Raw genomic sequence first — 13,925 nt, 5'->3', positions numbered from 1 at the left:
AACTCAATATCGCTTTTTTTTTTTCACCAAATGGCAAAATAATTGTGTTAAGATTAATCACTGGCAAATGTATTATCAAAAAACTATCAACATCGAAGGCAGAATATCTTAGATAATACCCACTCAAAGATAGATGTTAAAACAGCTATCCTTCTACTAAATAAAATAGGACTTATTCAGCTAGCAGTTCTACTTGTGTTGTCACCAGACCTGTCAATCATTCAAAAGATAAGGAAATTCACAGTTCTATAAAATAACGAGGCCAATTCTTATAAGGTAAACAAAAAAAATTAGCTTCATTATGTTATTATCACAGTCCTATTGTGACTGTAGTAAAGAGTTGATGTAAACAGTGTTATAAAGGATGAGTTCATGTCCTTTGCAGGGACATGGATGAAGCTGGAAACCATCATTCTGAGCAAACTATCGCAAGGAGAGAAAACCAAACACTGCATGTTCTCACTCATAGGTGCGAATTAAACAAAATGAGAACACTTGGACACAGGATGGGGAACATCACACACCGGGGCCTGTGGTGGGGTTGAGGGAGGCGGGAGGGATAGCATTAGGAGATATACCTAATGTAAATGACAAGTTAATGGGTGCAGCACACCAACATGGCACGTGTATACATATGTAACAAACCTGCACGTTGTGCACATGTATCCTAGACCTTAAAGTATAATTAAAAAAAAAAAAATTTAAAAAGTCTATTACTTATGCAATTGTGTAATATCGTGTATTCTAGAAGACAATACTTCTATACACATAATATTTAAATCAATCTGACATTTATTTTCTCAAAGTTTTATTTCATTTTAAATTGACACATAATAACTGTGCATATTTAATGGGTACATTTTGATATTGTGATACATGCATACACTGTATATGATCAAATCAGGGTACTTAGCTTATCCATCACCTCAAACAATTATCATTTCTTTTTTTTCTTTGTTCCCACACTACACAGATGTAACAATGATCATTTCTTTGTGATGAGAACATTCAGAATCCTCTTTTGTAGTTACAGTTGACCCTTTAACAATGTGGGGGTTATGAGCACTGACACCATGTGCAATAGAAAATCTGTGTATAACTTTTGATTTCTCAAAAACTTAACTACTAATAGCCTACTGTTGACTAGAAGCCTTGCTGATAACATAAACAGTTGATTAACACATATTCCATGTTATATGTGTTATATACTGTATTCTTACAGTAAAGTAAGCTAGAGAAAAAAAATGTTATCAAGAAAATCATAAGGAAGATAAAATGTATTTACTACTCATTAAGTGGAAATGGATCATCATAAAGATCTTCATCCTTGTCTTCATGTTGAGTAGGCTGAGGAGGAGGAAGAGAAGGGGTTGGTCTTGTTGTCTCAGAGATGGCAGAGGTGGAAGAAAATCTGTGTAAAAGTGGACAGGCACAGTTCAAACCAGAATTGTTCAAGGTTCAACTGTATATTTACTATAAATACTTAACAGTTTAATCCACTGAAAACCTAATCTGTCTCAGTAAAAGAGACCATTACCCACCCAAGTTATACAAGACAGAAACATGGACTTGATCCTTGAGTATTCTCTCTTCCTCACTTGGTGTATCAATTATCACATCCCATCTGTTAGCTCTTCATATTTCTTAAATCCATCAATTGTCTCCATCTCTACTGCTACCGTCTTAGCTCAATCACCCTTCATCTTTTCCCTTGTCTATTACCACAGCCTTTTAGGTGGACTATAAATTTCTGGTTTTGTCCTGTCTCAAGTTTCACCATTCATTCTCCATGGTGGATCCAGCATGACTTTTCCAAAACATAAATAGAATCTTGTTACTTCCGTGAGTAAAAACTTTTTAATTGTGCTCAGTAACCTATAGGATGAAAACTGTATTTTTTGGCGTGTCTCATAAAGCCTTTCCTGCTTGCCCCCTGCCTTCTTTGCCAACCTCATTTTCCATGCCTTCTCTTCGCCCCCCAATATCCTGTATTCTAATCATTTCAAGGTACTTGGAGTTCCAAAAACACTCCCTACATTTTCACACTTTCCATATTTTACACATGTTCTTTTTTCTGCCTTTATGCCCTCACTTTCCTTTGGTCCCTACTCCCACATACCTGAAAAACTCATATTTGTTCTTCCAAGCTTAGATAAAAAAACACATCCTTTGTAGAATATTTCACTGATGAAGTCAAGCAGTCATTTGCTTTGTCCACTTGCTTCCACAGCACCTCATATACACTCACTCCCCCCAATACTGCATAGTACATTGAATTATAAAAATATGTAAATCCATATTCCCCATTAGTTTTTGAGCTATTTAAGGGCAGAAACTGTGTTATATTCTTTTCTTTATCCCTAGTATTTAGCAGACTGCCTAATATCTAATAAGGTCTCAAAAAGCATACATTATTTGACTACTTATAGATGACATTTGGTAAATGAATTACAGATAATATACCAGAAATAAAACATTTATGTGTATTTTAAAAATCACATACAGAAGTTTTAATCTTAAGTGTTTAATCTCACTCTACTCTTGATTATTGCTCTCTAAAAGTGGAAAAATCAAAGCTAGAAATACTACAACAGTTTTAGTTAAATGAAAGTTGTGGTTGTGTCTATAATGGGAGTTAAGTACTTTTTTTTAATTATACTTTAAGTTCTAGGGTACATGTACATAACGTGCAGGTTAAGATATGCAAATATCAGGGAATAATGGTACTATATATTCCATTTCATTCATTCAACAGATATTGTTTACCTAATTGATTCCTGTTACTGTACAAATTGCTAGAGATAAAAAATATATGATTATATCATAGTACTCAAACTCATAGTCTAATGGGAAGAAAAAATGATGACAGTACAATGTGTTCAACACTGTAAGAGGGTAAGTCACAGGATGCTATGTGAATTCATATGTGCCTAACCCAGGAAATGTTAAGGAAGGCATTTCAAATATAAGTATCAGCTACCCAGGCGAAGAAGAAGGATAGATAATCCAGGCAATGGCAAGAGTCTGTGAAAACCCATTAAAGTGAGTGCAAGTGTGTCTTATTTGAAGACTGCCCACTATATATATTCATGTTTCAACACATCTAGAACATAGAGGGCATGGTCCAGTCAAACACATTTTTTTTAAGCTTATATTTTAGGTTCAGAGGTACCTGTGAAGGTTTGTTACATAGGTGAACTTGTGTCATGATGGTTTGTTGTATAGATTATTTCATCACCCAGGTACTAAGTCCAGCACTCAATCGTTATCTTTTCTGCTCCTCTCTGTCCTCCCAGCCTCCACCCTTAACTAGAATTCAGTATCTGTTGTTCCCTTCTTTGTGTTCATAGGTTATCATCATTTAGCTCCCACTTATAAGTGAGAATATGTGGTCTTTGGCTTTCTGTTCTTGCATTAGTTTGCTAAGAATAATGGCCTTCAGCTCCATCCATGTTCCCACAAAAGACAAATCTCAATCTTTTTATTACTGCATAGTATTCCATGGTGTATATATGCCACATTTTCTTTATACAATCTGTCATTGGTGGGCATTTAAGTTGATTCTATGTCTTTGCTATTGTGAACAATGTTGCAATAAACGTTTGTGTGCATGGGTCTTTATGGTAGGATGATTTATATTCTTCTGGGTATATAGCCAGAAATGGGACTGGTAGGTCAAATGGTAGTGCTCTTTGAGGAATAACCATACTTCTTTCCACAATGGTTGAACTAATTTACACTTCCACCAACAGTATATAAGTGTTCCCTTTTCTCTACAACCTTTCCAGCATCTGTTATTTCAAAGACTTTTCTAAGTCATGATAAGAAATTTTATTCTGAAGACAGTGGCAGGTGGTAGGCAGTTGGAGAGGAGAATTGAAGGATTTTGAAAAGAAGAGTGCTGTGATCAGATCTGCATTTTAGAAATATCACTGGTTAACTTGTACAAAATGTATGGAAGTGGAGGAAACAGTTCACAAGATTGGAGACACAGACACCAGTTACAGTCAAGGCAAGATGTGATCACGGCCCAGTAGTAATAACTCAGTAGTAACAGAGGTGAAAAAATGTATTTAAAATATAGAATTGACAGGTATGAGAGACTGTGTAGAGGGGTGTCCAGAATACAGTCTTAGTTCTCTGATTTGGATTACTGGGTAGTTTGGTAATACCACTCACTATGTCTGGGCATGTCTTAAGAAATCACAGATTTAAAACTTAAATATTTTATCAAAAATAACATTTGTTTTCTTGAGGGCATGTTAACATAAACCTTCTTTCTTTAAATGCTGGCTTTCTGATTCTTCTGACTCTACATTAGATTTATGTCTCAGTATAACACATTATTTCACCTATCTTTTAAAAATTTTTGTAACTTTCAGAAATAAATTTATAAGATCAAAAAAAAAAAAAAAAGAAGAGGACAATATTCACAACAACAAAGACTTGGAACCAACCCAAATGTCCATCAATTATAGACTGGATAAAGAAGATGAGGCACATATACACCATGGAATACTATGCAGCCATAAAAAAGGATGAGTTCATGTCCTTTGCAGGGACATGGATGAAGCTGGAAACCATCATCCTCAGCAAACTATCACAAGAACAGAAAACCAAACACTGCATGTTCTCACTCGTAAGTGGGAGTTGAACAATGAGAACACATGGACACAGGGAGGGGAACATCACATACTGGGGCCTATCAGGGGGTGGAGGGGGGTAGGGGAGGGATAGCATTAGGAGAAATACCTAATGTAGTTGATGAGTTGACGGGTACAGCAAACCCCCATGGCACGTGTATACCTATGTAACAAAACTGCACGTTCTGCACATGTACTCCAGATCTTAAAGCATATATATATATATATATATATATACACACACACACACACACATATATACACACACACATATACACACACACACACACAACAGTTTTGACCCTGTTTGGAGGACTTGTGTATCATAAGGATGGAGACATACAGTAGGTAGGTGGAGACATACAGTAGGTCTGCAGCTTAGGAAAAAGGCCTTAGCTATAAATACTCACTTAGAAGATATCATCATAGAAATGGTAGTTAAAACCATGGGAGTAAATAACTCTCAAATCTCTGCTTTTGGTCAAGACTTTTTTTCTGGGCTCTAGACTAAGACTGAGCACATATTTTCAGTGGAGTGGTGGAGGACAGAAAGCAGGCAGTGGTAGACTGGGAAGAGAGTGGGTGGTAAAAAAGTGGAAGTAGTGTAGTTCACATTTTTAGAAGATGTGTGAACAGTGTGAAGAGTCCCCAAAAGAGAGTTATTGATGGAGAAAATTTACAATCAAAGAGTTGTTGAGGGGAGGTGGGACTCAAAAAGAAGGACATATTTTGGATTAGAACTGGAAACAAACAATGAAGAAGTAATCTGGATAAAAATAGGCTGGGCGCAGTGGCTCACGCCTGTAATCCCAGCACTTTGGGAGGCTGAGGTGGGTGGATCACCTGAGGTCAGGGGTTCAAGACCAGTCTGGCCAGCATGGTGAAACCTCGTCTCTACTGAAAATACAAAAATTAGCTGGGTGTGGTGGCGGGCGCTTATAATCCTAGCTATTCAGGAGGCTGAGGCAGGAGAATTGCTTGAACCCAGGAGGTGGAGGGTGCAGTGAGCCAAAATTGCCTGGGCGACAAGAGCAAGATTCCGTCTTTAATAATAATAATAATGATAATAATAATAATAATAATTTTGTCTATGGGGATTCAAAACATTTAGAGCACTTCAGAACTGCATTTGACAAAAGATCACTATGACAATATGTGACAATTGAATTGGAGGTTGAATTAATTCATAAGTGTGTGCATTCCTCAAGGCTGGGGGGAAATACCAAGGTTTCAGCTCTTAAAGGAAGAAACAGAGCACACCAAAACACATTCCTATAAATCCACACCAGCCATGGAGTTGAATGTAACCTCAGTTTATACTGAGCCTGTGGTTGAAATTGAGCAGGATACAAGATCAAGATAAAAAAAAAATTAGTTCTATACACTAACAATGAAGAATCCTAAAATGAAATTTAAAAATAGATTCATTTACAATGGTATCAAAATGAATTAACTACTTAGAAATAAATTTAACAAAAAAGTACAAGCTACAAACTACAAAACATTGAAATAAATTAAGGAAGAAATAAAGTCAAATAAAATTGTCGAAATAAAGTAAAGAAGACCGTAATAAATGAAAAGACATCCTGTGTTTATGGATTAAAAGACTTAATATTGTTAAGATGACAATACTACCCAAATTGACATACAGATACAATATGCAAGCCCTATGAAAATCCCAACTGCATTTTTTTGCAGTACACTGTGACTCTAAAATTCATATGCAAATACCAGAGTGCCAGAACAGCCAAAACAATTTTGAAAAAGAGGAACAAAAATGGAGGATGCATACATCACTACAAAGGATGTAATCAAGACAGTGAAGCACTTCAAAGCATGAGGTAGGCTGATTTCAAAAAAAGACAGTGAGGTGCTGATATAAGAATAGACATATTGATCAATGGAGTAGAACTGAGAGTTCAAAAATAAACCCTCACATTTATTGTCAAGTGATTTTTTTACAAGGGTGCCAATAAAATCCAATGACAGCAAGATTTGTCTTCTCAAGAAAATCATCCTGGGACAACTGGATATCCATATACAAAATAATGAAACTGGACATCTACTTCACACGATATATAAAATTAACTAAAAACAGATCAAAAACCTAAATGTAGGGAGCTAAAACTATACAACTCTTAGAAGAAAGCAAGTGCAAATCTTTGTGACCTTGGGATAAGCAATGGTTTCTTAGATAAGACACCAAAGGCATAACTGATAAAAGAAAAAAATCAGTAGACTGGAAATGATCAAACTTTAAAATTTTGTGTTCAAAGGACATCACCAAGCAAGTAAAAAGACAGTAAGAGAGTGAGAGAAAATGTTAGTAAGTCATATGTCTGCTAAAGGACTTGCATCGAGAATATATTGAAGAGCTCCTACAACTCAAAAGTAAAAGGACAAATAACCCAATTAAATATTTGTCAAAGTATACGAATAGACATTTCTCTCATTTTAATTTTTTTATCTTAATTTTTAATTTTTCTGGGTACATAGTGGGTGTATATATGTATGGAGTATATGAGTTATTTTAATACAGGCATGCAATGCATAATAATCACATCAATGTAAGTGGGGTATACATCACTTCAATAATTTATCTTTTCTTTGTGTTACAAAACATCCTTTTAGTTATTAACACCCTTTTAGTTATTTTTAAAAGCACAATAAATGATTGTTGGCTGTAGTCACTCTGTTATGCTACCAAATACTAGATCTTATTCGTTCTATCTAATTATATTTTTGAACCCATTAAAAATCCCCACCCCTTGCCCTGCCACTATTCTTCTCAGCCTCTGGCAGCCATCACTCTACTTTATATTACCATGAGTTCAAGTGTTTTAATTTTTAGTTCCCACAAATAAGTGAAAACATGTAAAATCTGACTTTTTGTGCCTGGCTTATTTTACTTAACATAATGTCCTCCGGTTCCATCTGTGTTGTTGTGCATAACTGAATGTCATTCTTTTTAATCGCTAAATAGTATTCCATTGTGCATATGTACTACATTTTCTTTCTCTATTCTGTTGATGGACATTTAGGCTGCTTCCAAATCTTGGCTATTGTGAATATTGCTGCAATAGACTTGAGAATGCAGACAACTCTTGGATATCTTGATTTCCTTACTTTTGGGTATATAGCTAGCAGGATGACTGGATCCTATAGTACTTCTATTTTTAGTTTTTTGAGGAACTTCCAAACTGTTCTCCATAGTGGTTGTACTAATTTACATTCCCACTAACAGCATAGAGGGTTCCCTTTTCTCCATGTCTTCGCCAGCATTTGCCTGTCTTTTGAATAAAAGTCATTTTAACTCAAGTGAGATGCTGTAACATTGTAGTTATGATATGCATTTCTCTGATGGTCAATGATGCTGAGAACCTTTAAAAATTTTTTTTATTTTAATTTTTGTGGGTACATAATAGGTATGGGGCATCAAATGTTTTGATACAGGCATGGAATATGTAATAATCACATCATGTAAAAATGGGGTATCCATCCCCTCAAGCATGTATCCTTTGTGTTACAAACAATTCAATAATATTCTTTTAGTTATTTTAAAATGTACAATTAAATTATTACTGATTATAATCACCCTGTTGTCCTATCAAATACTAGATCTTATGATTTTTTTTTTTTTTTTTTTTGAGATGGAGTCTTGCTCTGTCACCAGGCTGGAGCATAGTGACACGATCTCGGTTCACTGCAACCTCCACCTCCCTGTTTCGAGCGATTCTCCTGCCTCAGCCTCTGAGTAGCTAGGACTACAGGCACGCACCACTATGCCCATATAATTTTTTTGTAATTTTTAGTAGAGATGGGGTTTCACCATGTTGGCCAGGATGGTCTCGATCTTCTGACCTCGTGATCAGCCCGCCTCAGCCTCCCAAAGTGCTGGGATTACAGGCTTATTCATTCTTTCCATATTTTTGTACCCATTAACCATCCCCACCTCCCCACCCTCCCCCCACTATCCTTAGCAGTGTCTGGTAACCATTCCTCTGCTCTCTGCCTCCATGAGTTCAATTCTTTTGATTTTCAGGTCCCACAAATTAGTAAGAACATATTAAGTTTGCTAGCAAGGATGTGGAGAAAAGGGAACCCTCATACACTGTTGGTGGGTATGTAAATTAGTGTATCACTACGGAGAACGGTTTGGAGGCTCCTCAAAAAACTAAAAGTAGAGCTACCATATGATCCAATCCCACTGCTGGGTATATACCCCAAAGAAAGAAAAGCAGTATATGGAAGGGATATCTGCATTCCCATGTTTATTGTAACAGTGTTTACAATAGCCAAGATTTGGAAGTAACATAAGTATCTGTCAACAGACGAATGGAGAAAGCAAGTGTCGTACCTATACACAGTGAAGTACGACTTAGCCATAAAAAGAATGAGATCCTGTCATTTGCAACAACATGGGTGGAACTCGATATCATTATGTTAAGTGAAATAAACCAGGCACAGAAAGACAAACTTCACATGTTCTCATTCATTCGTGAGAGCTAAAAATCAAAACGCTTGAACTCATGGAGATAGGGTGTAGAATAACGTTGTCAGAGGCTGTAAAAGGTAGTGGTTGGGGGATTGGAAATGATTAATGGGTGTACAATTTAGTTAGACATAATGAATAAGATCGAATATTTGATAGCACAACCAGGTGACTACAGTCAACAATAATTTATTGTAGATTTTAAAATAATTAAAAGATTATAACTTGAATGTTCCTTACACAAAGAAAGGATAAATGCTTGAGGTGATGGATACCCTATTTACCCTGATGTGATTATTACACGTTGTATGCCTATATCAAAATATATCACTTACTCCATAAATATATACACCTACTCTGTACCTACAGAAATTAAAAATTAAAAATGAATAAGTATAAATGAGCAGAAATCCCTCACTTTTAAAACTCATTTTAAAAGTAATTCACATGTGTTCTCTCACTTGTTCCTCTCATCATTCTTTTTTTTTTTTTTTTTTTATACTTTAAGTTCTAGGGTACATGTGCATAACGTGCAGGTTTGTTACATATGTATACTTGTGCCATGTTGCTGTGCTGCACCCATCAACTTATCAGCACCGATCAACTCTTCATTTACATCAGGTATAACTCCCAATGCAATCCCTCCCCCCTCCCCCCTCCCCATGATAGGCCCCGATGTGTGATGTTCCCCATCCCGAGTCCAAGTGATCTCATTGTTCAGTTCCCACCTATGAGTGAGAACATGCAGTGTTTGGTTTTCTGTTCTTACGATAGTTTGCTAAGAATGATGGTTTCCAGCTGCATCCATGTCCCTACAAAGGACACAAACTCATCCTTTTTTATGGCTGCATGGTATTCCATGGTGTATATGTGCCACATTTTCTTAATCCAGTCTGTCACTGATGGACATTTGGGTTGATTCCAAGTCTTTGCTATTGTGAATAGTGCTGCAATAAACATACGTGTGCATGTGTCTTTATAGCAGCATGATTTATATTCCTTTGGGTATATACCCAGTAATGGGATGGCTGGGTCATATGGTACATCTAGTTCTAGATCCTTGAGGAATCGCCATACTGTTTTCCATAATGGTTGAACTAGTTTACAATCCCACCAACAGTGTAAAAGTGTTCCTATTTCTCCATATCCTCTCCAGCACCCGTTGTTTCCTGACTTTTTAATGATCGCCATTCTAACTGGTGTGAGATGGTATCTCATTTTGGTTTTGATTTGCATTTCTCTGATGGCCATTGTAGATTCAATGCCATCCCCATCAAGCTACCAATGAGTTTCTTCACAGAATTGGAAAAAATTGCTTTAAAGTTCATATGGAACCAAAAAAGAGCCCACATCTCCAAGACAATCCTAAGTCAAAAGAACAAAGCTGGAGGCATCACGCTACCTGACTTCAAACTATACCTCAAGGCTACAGTAACCAAAACAGCATGGTACTGGTACCAAAACAGAGATATAGACCAATGGAACAGAACAGAGTCCTCAGAAATAATACCACACATCTACAGCCATCTGATCTTTGACAAACCTGAGAGAAACAAGAAATGGGGAAAGGATTCCCTATTTAATAAAGGGTGCTGGGAAAATTGGCTAGCCATAAGTAGAAAGCTGAAACTGGATCCTTTCCTTACTCCTTATACGAAAATTAATTCAAGATGGATTAGAGACTTAAATGTTAGACCTAATACCATAAAAAACCCTAGAGGAAAACCTAGGTAGTACCATTCAGGACATAGGCATGGGCAAGGACTTCATGTCTAAAACACCAAAAGCAACGGCAGCAAAAGCCAAAATTGACAAACGGGATCTCATTAAACTAAAGAGCTTCTGCACAGCAAAAGAAACTACCATCAGAGTGAACAGGCAACCTACAGAATGGGAGAAAATTTTTGCAATCTACTCATCTGACAAAGGGCTAATATCCAGAACCTACAAAGAACTCAAACAAATTTACAAGAAAAAAACAAACAACCCCATCAAAAAGTGGGCAAAGGATATGAACAGACATTTCTCAAAAGAAGATATTCATACAGCCAACAGACACATGAAAAAATTCTCTCATCATTCTTTAGAGACAAAGACTATTGACTTGTCTGTCTTCCCTTCCCCCCGAACTATAACATCTATGTCTTGTGTATCTCTGTGTCCAGATTCTTAACACATAGAAAGTGTTCAATAAAAAATGACATGAATAATTGAAGAAGTTACATCCTTTATTGAAGATTTTCTTTAAGACAAACAATAAGTAGATATACCTTGCCAATCACTGGACTGAGCACTGCATACATATTATCTCATTTAGCATTTGTAACAGAAAACTATGAGGCAGACATTGTTATTATTAGTTCCAATTAAAAACTAAGGAACCTAAGGCTCCAATAGGTTCAAAAATGTAGAGCTGGTACTGAAACCCTGTCAGTATACGTGATAACCCAAGGAGAGCACACGGATTTAAAATAAAGGGACAGATACTAGAAACTTGACCATAATCCTCAGTCTTATTCCACTAAATTTTGTGTTCACTTACTCATCACTAATTCACAAAGAAATTTCTTTAAAATGAGAGGTGATACATCTAGAGTAATTATATTTTCTGATCTAAAAATGAGGACGTATGGTATAAAAAGTTTTTTTAAAATCCATTGATTTACATTAAAAGTTTTACACAGGCATAACATATTTAGGTAATACCGTTAGCAATTTATTATATATAATATTATATAATTAACATTTATTGAAAAAAATGTTACATAAAATCAGTGCTGTCCCTATAAAAACTTAAAACATATGGTCTCTATTAGGTGTAGTGCCAATGAAGAAATCTGTGAGGAACATGTGTCAGATTCTCTCAGGATTTAAATTACTCTGTAGTTGTAAAACGTGCACCTTTAGCAGATGCATTCACTCTTTCTTGTCTACAGTACCTCAGGGTACTATTTAATGGTGTTAAATAGAGCTCAAGGAAGGTGACTGAATTTTAATGCAGCTTCCAGCACATTCATATAAATGTATATTCGTGTGTGCCTTTGTGCATGTGTGTGTGCACTCATGCATGTGTGTGGGGGTGACTTAGATCAGAAGTAGGGAAATGTTTCACTTAGAGATTTAAAATACTTAATTTCATTACATTTCTGTGCAATAGAGAATTTAAACATAGGATACGGGACTGTTAATCAGCAATAATTTTAATAGAGATTCTGGCTCATTTTGCTGGCTTTTAAGGCCTATTTTTAAGATTGTATCGTGTGCCATTGTATACCCTGATCTATTGTAAGTTATGCTTTCAATGAGTTTTTTTAAACTCCATTTATATATACTTTCTTTTTTGGATTTTAATTTTAGGTTTAGGGGTACATGTGAAGGTTTGTTACATAGATAAACGTGTCACAGGACTTAGTTGTACATATTATTACATCACCCATGTATTAAACTCTGTACCCAATAGTTATCTTTTCTGCTCCTCTCCCTCCTTCCACCCTTCCTTCCAAGTAGATTCCAGTGTCTACTGCTTCCTTCTTTGTGTTCATAAATTTTTATCATTGAACTCCCACTTATAAGAGAGAGCATGCAGCATTTGGTTTTCTGTTCTTGTGTTAAGTTTGCTAAGGATGATAGCCTCCAGGTCCATCCATGTTCCACAAAAGAAATGACCTCATTCTTTTATGGCTGTATAATATTGCATGGTGTATATGTACCACATTTTCTTTATGTAGTCTGTCATTGATGGGCATTTAGGTTGATTTCATGTCTTTGCTATTGTGAATAGTGCTGCAATGAACATTTGTGTACGTATGTCTTTATGGTAGAATGCTTTACATTCCTCTGGCTATACACCTGGTAATCGCATTGATGGGTTGAATGGTACTTCTGTTTTTACCTCTTTGGGGAATCGCCACACTACTTTCCACAATGGTTGAACTAATTTACACTCCTACCACAGTGTATAAGGGTTCCCTTTTCTCCACAACCTCACCAGCATCTGTTATTTTTTGACTTTTTAATAATAGCTATTCTGACTGGTGTGAGATGGTATCTCTCTTAAGTTTCCTATAGATGCTGGACATTAGACCTTTGTCAGACAGATAGTTTGCAAATATTTTCTACCATTCTGTAGGCTGTTTACTCTGTTGATAGTGTGCAGAAGCTTCAAAGTTTAATTATATCCCATTTGCCAATTTTTGCTTTTGTTGCAATTGGCCTTTGTGTCTTTGAATGGTATTTCTGTCTTTATGTCTTTGGTAGGCTTTTGCTTGGTTATGTGGCTCCCCTATGTTTCCTCAGAGTTGAAGCTCTGTTCCCTCTCAGTGCTCTGAAAGTGTGGGTTCCTCTCCCTAAGCCCTCTTGAGTGCTGGCTGTAGTTTGTGACTTGGCACTCCAATGCTGGGCACTGCAGCTCTGGGGCAGTCTCAGTGTTTATGTTCTTTTCCCAGCTTAGAGGCAGCAGAGAAAGAAATCCTAGTAGGGGTGTGGCCAAGGGTCCTTCGCTTGATTCCTAGAGGTTTCAATCCATAGCGATGCAGGTCAGCAATCACTCAGTGCAGTCAGCCCAAGATGGAGGGTTTGTGCTATGGGCCAAAGTCAGGCATTCTCTTTCTGGTGATGAGCCATGGAGGGTGTGTGGGGCCTATGGGAGATGGACTGGCCTCCTCTCCTTGGGTCAACTTCAGCTTGTTGGAGGGGTGGATAAGGCACTTAGGGTCTTTGCTCCTTCATTAGTCCAAGGGTGACAAGGGCAGTTCCACTGTAGAGGTAGTGGCCAAGTGGCTGTCAGTTGC

At 36.7% G+C, this 13,925-nt stretch overlaps 1 long non-coding RNA gene across 3 annotated transcripts in view; it reads right to left on the bottom strand.

Moving 5' to 3' along the window:
- Window positions 1–774: 774 nt before the first annotated feature.
- LOC119621114 (uncharacterized) overlaps window positions 775–13,925 on the bottom strand; it is a 57,554-nt gene continuing 44,403 nt past the window's right edge. For all 3 annotated transcript variants that reach the window (XR_012091937.1, XR_005237629.2, XR_005237630.2), the window contains one exon: window positions 775–1,411. This is a non-coding gene — a long non-coding RNA (uncharacterized lncRNA). The remainder of the gene's footprint in view (window positions 1,412–13,925) is intronic.

Source organism: Chlorocebus sabaeus, chromosome X (assembly GCF_047675955.1).
Source record: "Chlorocebus sabaeus isolate Y175 chromosome X, mChlSab1.0.hap1, whole genome shotgun sequence".
Classification (NCBI taxonomy): Eukaryota; Metazoa; Chordata; class Mammalia; order Primates; family Cercopithecidae; genus Chlorocebus; species Chlorocebus sabaeus.
Note: the sequence above shows the minus strand (reverse complement) of the source record. Positions and strands in the feature narration are given on the sequence as shown.